This window comes from Pinus tabuliformis, chromosome 9 (genome assembly GCF_031772625.1).
Source record: "Pinus tabuliformis cultivar Carrire ecotype Pingquan chromosome 9, CPIR1, whole genome shotgun sequence".
In the NCBI taxonomy this organism is placed as follows: domain Eukaryota; kingdom Viridiplantae; phylum Streptophyta; class Pinopsida; order Pinales; family Pinaceae; genus Pinus; species Pinus tabuliformis.
The window spans coordinates 1,974,413,836-1,974,421,913 of NC_142307.1; the positions used below are offsets into that span (position 1 = coordinate 1,974,413,836).

Below are 8,078 nucleotides of genomic sequence, written 5' to 3' on the forward strand. Positions count from 1 at the left end.
AGCAATCCAAGCCCGAATTTGAGGATCGTCCATGGACGGAAAGAACCATCTCCCAACGAGCGCCCTCTTCTGTAAGCTCATAATTCTATCTATTAACAGGGGGCCATCCAGATTGATAGCTGAGGGTGGAGGAGAGGTTTTAACAGGCCTATGATGTTTGGGAGGCTGCCGAGATGCCAAGTCATCATTCTGAGGGAGCAACGGAGATAGAGTGGGTAAAATGATGTCGGCTTCCAGCGATTTCATCCAGTCAGATTGGGGAGCGTGTCCGGCATGTGATACCTCAGCGGCCATAGTAGCGCGGACCATGGCTGACTCAGCAGATTGGTCAGAGGGGAAATCCATGACAGGATAAGGACTGACACCATAAAGGTAATGGGGATCCCAATAAGGATAATCAGACAAGAGGAAGATCAAATGATATGATAGGAAAGGATGGGTTAGGTGGGAAAAACCACTGAAGGGTGAGAAAAAGGTAACAGGGGGGAAGAGGACATAAATACCCCAGTACCAGGAACATCCCTTCTGTCAGGTAAAAACATCGGAGAGAGACAACGGATAGATCATGGAGATCTATATAGGATACACAGGCTGCGGAAAATAAATGGGAGAAGTAAATGCGAGCAAGTGAAGCGTAGTCCAAGGTAAGACCGATCGCCCGGAAAATTCAAAAAATTGGTTTTCAGGTGCCGGGAAAAAAAACCAGAGATCATACAGAAACTTAGATTGATGTATCAGGGCAAACAAAACAACAGCAGCAAATGTCGACTATGCACCACCATGGTCCGATTTTGAAACGGATGTCAGAGCACGGTTTAGAAATGACCACGCACTCCCCGATTTTAAACTTGGATAGCCACGACCAGCAAGTTGATGCAAGCCAAGACATGGAAGATGCATGAGAAGCAAGATGAATTTTCAGCTAAATAAGGGGACAACAAAAGAAAAAAGTATAACCGCGCAGGAGAGCAATTTCCTTATCATTAAGTGTGAAAGCAAACCATAGGAAGAGCGAACTAATTTTATTCAGAAAAACAAATTATACCACGTACCTGGTGTTAGACTCCGTCCTGTATGTCAGTGTGAGATTGATTCTTCTTCAAAACCCTGTTTTGAAGAAGAAATCATTAAATATGTTTTCTAGAATATGTATCAAATTCTCCAGCTCTTCGAATGGCAAGCGCCGTGCAGACTGTGTGTGGGCAAGCTTACGGTGTTAAACAGTACAGTATGCTTGGTGTCATCTGCAAACGATCGATGATAATAATGACAGTAACTGCAATACTTTTGGCAATCCTCTACTTATTTGCAGATCCTGTGCTGGTTGCCATAGGGCAGAGCAAAGAAATTGCTGCTGCTGGAGCTGTTTTTTTTCAAGAGGCCTTATTCCTCAGCTATTTGCATTTGCCATCAATTGTCCGATGCAGAGTTTTTTGCAGGCTCAGAAAATTGTGGCTCCCTTGGCCTATATTTCTGTTGGTACATTTCTCCTCCACATTTTGTTGACTTGGGCTGCAGTAGACAAGCTGGGATACGGCCTGTTAGCAGCAGCCTTAGTACTGAGTCTGTCTTGGTGGATTCTTGTAATTGATACTGCATTATATATATTCTACAGCCCATCTTGCAAGGATACATGGACTAGCTTCAACACAAAGGCCTTTACAGGACTCTGGTCCTACTTCAAGCTAACTGTAGCTTCTGCTTTTATGCTAACTTTGGAAATATGGTACACTCAAGGACTGTGCCTATATCCGGTTTGCTGCCAGACTCAGAGGTTGCTCTGGATTCAAATTCTGCTTGCAGGAATTATTACAACTGGGACTTTATGGTAATGTTGGGTCTCAGCACAGCTGCAAGTATAAGAGTTGGTAATGAGCTAGGAGCCCGGCGCCTGAAAATTGCCAAATTTTCAGTTGTAGTTGTGGTGATCACATGCTTCATCATAAGTGTCATTCTTGCCGCAGCAGTCATGTTACTGAAAAAGGAACTGGCTATGTTATTCACAAGCAGCACTGTGGTTATGAGTGATGTTTATGCATTGATCCCTCTCCTTGCAATATCTGTAATCTTGAATGGCACCCAACCTATTCTCTTAGGGGTGGCGATAGGATGCGGATGGCAAGCTGTGGTAGCGTATGTGAATTTGGCAACATATTATGTCATTGGCCTACCTATTGGAATTGTTTTAGGGTTTAAGGTCAACATGGGAGTCGATGGAATATGGTGGGGAATGATAATCAGAGTGACACTCCAGACGTTGGCTCTAATTATTCTTACAGCACGGACTAATTGGAACAAAGAGGTCCAAACAGTATCAGATAGAGTCGAGCATTCCCAATATGAGGAAAATGATTCCTCAGATATACTGCCCGCTTGACTAGGCTCTTTATGAAGCGCAACTTGTCAGGGGTTTAGCTACAAAGTGTTGTGTCGAATTACAGAAGCAATATAGTTAAATGGCATTTGAATAACCAGATGGCCCCAAACTTAAAAGCCAAATCACCATCGTAAACAGTAAGAACAGGACAATTAAGCAATAATAGGGTGGCAGGATTGCCATTTTCTTTCTCTTTATTTGGCAACTTGGCAATACAGAACGGTATGGCCACGTCAAAGATGTGGAGTTACATTTCAAGCAAACCGTCCGTGAAGCATCGAATCATACATTTATCATGTCACTAGTTAAGTACAAGAACCATTAAAATGAGTTGTGTTGTTGTTATCGCCTGGGCGTTAAGATATCCATCACAGCCGAAGACATAGGATTCGATCCCTATTTCAAGACTTCAGTTAATGATTCAAAGGGATCTGCGCTCCAACATTTATCTCTTAATTGACCATCAGAGGATTTTAAACCGCATTGAGTTGTTTATATATGAGTCGTTGTTTTATGATAGAACCTTCTGCAGATGAATTAAAGATATCAGTAACAATATGTGCGCATTTGATTCATCTAAAAGAGCATATGTGGCAGTTTGACCCATATTTTAGCAATTTCCGTAAAGTGGCAATGCATTTCCGGAAATTTGGAGAGCAGTTGCAAAGTGGCATTCAAAGGTTCGATTACCTATTTCTATCATCAGCTAGTCTATGTTCCAGGATTAGTTTTCATGGGCCATTCGAAATCTTCAAAGCTAGAATACTGAAAGACTTTTCTATCTTTAGAGAAGATGGAGGATTCTTTTCTATCTTCATGGATTTAGTTGAAACAACGCCCCTGTTTTGGGGGTCGATTTGTTTTCTCCTAGAATAGTTTATTTAATGTATTAAAAATCATTTGTAGAGTTAGAGATGAAGAGAGAGTTCTGAGAGCTAGTGGAGAACAAAGAGTTTGATTGTACAGTCTTTGATAGAGGTTTTAATGAAAATACACAGCTCTGACCCCTGAGATTCTTGTGGTATGAGATTTAACATTTGTGTCCTCTTTTGTTTCATATGTAGCCTGTTATGTGTTCATGTCATTTCATGATCGTTTCCATTTGAACAGATGAAGTGTTAAGGTAGAATTCATAATTTATATGCTTTGCCTTTAAGTTTGTTCATATTTAATGTTTTCTTCTATTTGACAAGGATTCATCTTCTATGCCTTTGTCAGCTCCTCAGCAGTCTTGTCATTCCATTTAATCTCAAATTTGATGTTAAACTTTCTTGCCTACCTTGCCTCAGGAGATAATCTGTGTTTTTGATTATACTTCTCTGTTCAAACTGTTTCTTTGCCCCATGCAGCCCAGGAAAGCCCCATCATTTTATTAAAAACCCCTTTTTATCAATTTACTAGCCTAAAATCAGTTTCTTTTAAAGTCATCTCAGCCCCTTTTAGAAAACTTTTTGCTGAGATAGACTGGAGAGAGCCCTCTCTTGTCCTCGTAGGGCTAGCTACGAGGCTAAGTGGTTTGATGTTGCCTTGGATTCTGCCTTCCTCAGCCTGAGGCAAATTCAAGCGCTAACATATTGGCGACCATACTGGGGAGAACATTCGACTTGTTGATTGTCTTGTCCCAGTACATGAAATCAAATTGCAGATCTGATGCTGATGGTGGACAACAGTCAGACACATATGCAGGCTGAACCATTCACCTGGCGACTCCAATTCGATCCAGACATTCCAACGCTTGTTGATCCATTCATGCAATGGTAGGGTATGTGGCAAACCCTGCCCTGTGTGAAGCTGTAGAAGAAATAAGAAATGAGTTAGCAGATACTGAATTTGATGAAGATGTTTTCAGTGCCTTGCTTCATTGGTTGAAATCTCCAAAGTTCCCTTGTTTCAAAACTAGATTTTGTGAGTTAATTGTTGAAAGAATCGAAAAGGAGATTCAAGATTTAGATGAGCAGATCCAGTCATATGATTTCCAAGACCCTAAAAAGTTCTTGGAAATCCTTCCTCCATTGAAACAAGAAATCATAGAATTGCCTACAGATGTTTACATTGACAGTGTGCAGCTGGAGGTATGTATTGCAGAATTGGGGCAGCCAACAGAGTCCGGCTTCCGCGATCCAATGGCAACTTACATGGACACGTTTTTCAGTTTGATTGATAGATCAGGCTGTCTTGTACGTGACCAGGCTCATTACGTGCATGAAGGGCTGCCAGCAATTACATCTGTGTCCTCACGAAAGCATTCTCAAGCGGCATCATTTTCAGGTTTACTTGAATGGTTAATATGGCATTTCAGTATTACCTGATCTATTGTCTTTACAGCAAAGTAGGGTAGATTTTGTAAATAAATAAGCAGCCCTATGGCAGCATTTTGTTCCAGTTTCATTATAGTTTAGTGTGCGGTTTGCTGAATTAGTCTTTCAATCAATTCAGTCAGTTTCCAGTTAATAAGATGAGTCTTCAGTTGTGTTGATGTGTTGAAATAATGGACTCCATTGCCCAATGGATGGAGGCACTGTCTGCTCTCCCAAAGTTCTGCGGTTCTTGGCACCTCCAAAAGGCGGCAGCTGCCATCCCAAGTGGAGCCGATGCTGGACTCCGTCCTGTATGTCAGTGTGAGATTGATTCTTCTTCAAAACCCTGTTTTGAAGAAGAAATCATTAAATATGTTTTTTAGAATATGTATCAAATTCTCCAGCTCTTCAAATGGCAAGCGCCATGCAGACTGTGTGTGGGAAAGCTTACGGTGTTAAACAGTACAGTATGCTTGGTGTCATCTGCCAACAATCGATGATAATAATGGCAGCAACTGCAATACTTTTGGCAATCCTCTACTTATTTGCAGATCCTGTGCTGGTTGCCATAGGGCAGAGCAAAGAAATTGTTGCTGCTGGAGCTGTTTTTTTTTCAAGAGGCCTTATTCCTCAGCTATTTGCATTTGCCATCAATTGTCCGATGCAGAGTTTTTTGCAGGCTCATAACATTGTGGCTCCCTTGGCCTATATTTCTGTTGGTACATTTCTCCTCCACATTTTTTTGACTTGGGCTGCAGTAGACAAGCTGGGATATGGCCTGTTAGCAGCAGCCTTAGTTTTGAGTCTGTCTTGGTGGATTCTTGTAATTGCTACTGCATTATATATATTCTACAGCCCATCTTGCAAGGAGACATGGACTGGCTTCAGCACAAAGGCCTTTACAGGACTCTGGTCCTACTTCAAGCTAACTGTAGCTTCTGCTTTTATGCTAACTTTGGAAATATGGTACACTCAAGGACTGGTGCCTATATCCGGTTTGCTGCCAGACTCAGAGGTTGCTCTAGATTCAAATTCTGCTTGCAGGAATTATTACAACTGGGACTTTATGGTAATGTTGGGTCTCAGCACAGCTGCAAGTATAAGAGTTGGTAATGAGCTAGGAGCCCGGCGCCCGAAAACTGCCAGATTTTCAGTTGTAGTTGTGGTGATCACATGCTTCATCATAAGTGTCATTCTTGCCGCAGCAGTCATGTTACTGAAAAAGGAACTGGCTATGTTATTCACAAGCAGCACTGTGGTTATGAGCGCTGTTTATGCATTGATCCCTCTCCTTGCAATATCTGTAATCTTGAATGGCACCCAACCTATTCTCTCAGGGGTGGCGATAGGATGCGGATGGCAAGATGTGGTAGCGTATATGAATTTGGCAACATATTATGTCATTGGCCTACCTATTGGAATTGTTTTAGGGTTTAAGGTCAACATGGGAGTCGATGGAATATGGTGGGGAATGATAATCGGAGTGACACTCCAGACGTTGGCTCTAATTATTCTTACAGCACAGACTAATTGGAACAAAGAGGTCCAAACAGTATCAGATAGAGTCGAGCATTCCCAATATGAGGAAAATGATTCCTCAGATATACTACCCGCTTGACTAGGCTCTTTATGAAGCGCAACTTGTCAGGGGTTTAGCTACAAAGTGTTGTGTCGAATTACAGAAGCAATATAGTTAAATGGCATTTGAATAACCAGATGGCCCCAAACTTAAAAGCCAAATCACCATCGTAAACAGTAAGAACAGGACAATTAAGCAATAATAGGGTGGCAGGATTGCCATTTTCTTTCTCTTTATTTGGCAACTTGGCAATACAGAACGGTATGGCCACATCAAATATGTGGAGTTACATTTCAAGCAAACCGTCCGTGAAGCATCGAATCATACATTTATCATGTCACTAGTTAAGTACAAGAACCATTAAAATGAGTTGTGTTGTTGTTATCGCCTGGGCATTAAGATATCCATCACAACCGAAGACATAGGATTCGATCCCTATTTCAAGACTTCAGTTAATGATTCAAAGGGAGCTGCGCTCCAGCATTTATCTCTTAATTGGCCATCAGAGGATTTTAAACCGCATTGAGTTGTTTATATATGAGTCGTTGTTTTATGATAGAACCTTCTGCAGATGAATTAAAGATATCAGTAACAATATGTGCGCATTTGATTCATCTAAAAGAGCATATGTGGCAGTTTGACCCATATTTTAGCAATTTCCGTAAAGTGGCAATGCATTTTCGAAAATTTGGAGAGCAGTGGCAAAGTGGCATTCAAAGGTTCGATTACCTATTTCTATCATCAGCTAGTCTATGTTCCAGGATTAATTTTCATGGGCCATTCGAAATCTTCAAAGCTGGAATACTGAAAGACTTTTCTATCTTTAGAGCAGATGGAGGGTTCTTTTCTATCTTCATGGATTTAGTTGAAACAACGCCCCTGTTTTTGGGGTCGATCTGTTTTCTCCTAGAATAGTTTATTTAATGTATTAAAAATCATTTGTAAGAGTTAGAGATGAGGAGAGAGTTCTGAGAGCTGGTGGAGAACAGAGAGTTTCATTGTACAGTCTTTGACAGAGGTTTTAATGAAAATACACAGCTCTGACCCTTGAGATTCCCGTGGTATGAGATTTAACATTTGTGTCCTCTTTTGTTTCATATGTAGCCTGTTATGTGTTCATGTCATTTCATGATCGTTTCCATTTGAACAGATGAAGTGTTAAGGTAGAATTCATAATTTATATGCTCTGCCTTTAAGTTTGTTCATATTTAATGCTTTCTTCTGTTTGACAAGGATTCATCTTCTATGCCCTTGTCAGCTCCTGAACAGTCTTGTCATTCCATTTAATCTCAAATTTGATGTTAAACTTTCTTGCCTACCTTGCCTCAGGAGATAATCTGTGTTTTTTATTATACTTCTCTGTTCAAACTGTTTCTTTGCCCCATGCAGCCCAGGAAAGCCCCATCATTTTATTAAAAACCCCTTTTTATCAATTTACTAGCCTAAAATCAGTTTCTTTTAAAGTCATCTCAGCCCCTTTTAGAAAACTTTGTGCTGAGATAGACTGGAGAGAGCCCTCTCCTGTCCTCGTAGGGCTAGCTACGAGGTTAAGTGGTTTGATGTTGCCTTGGATTCTGCCTTCCTCAGCCTGAGGAAAATTCAAGCGCTAACACCTGGAGTGCGAGAAACCTCCAAGTGTTGAGCAGTGGGCACAAAGATGAGATACTAGAAGTATATTTCTGTGAGAAAATGATAGATGGGTGGAGTAGGCAATTATAGTAGTCAGGAACGTAAAGTTTGCGAACAACATTAGCCAAAAGACCTACCAAAAACTGCTGTGTAGGTTATATAATGGAAGAGCTCTAGGCCAGATTATGGCATGTAG

The 8,078-nt window shown here is 41.1% G+C and overlaps 2 pseudogenes; both read left to right on the forward strand.

Annotated features, from left to right (window-relative positions):
• Positions 1-1,173: 1,173 nt before the first annotated feature.
• On the forward strand, positions 1,174-2,687 carry LOC149156921 (protein DETOXIFICATION 41 pseudogene; annotated as a pseudogene).
• A 2,399-nt stretch (positions 2,688-5,086) lies between these two features.
• On the forward strand, positions 5,087-6,370 carry LOC149156922 (protein DETOXIFICATION 41 pseudogene; annotated as a pseudogene).
• The last annotated feature ends 1,708 nt before the right edge of the window (positions 6,371-8,078 follow it).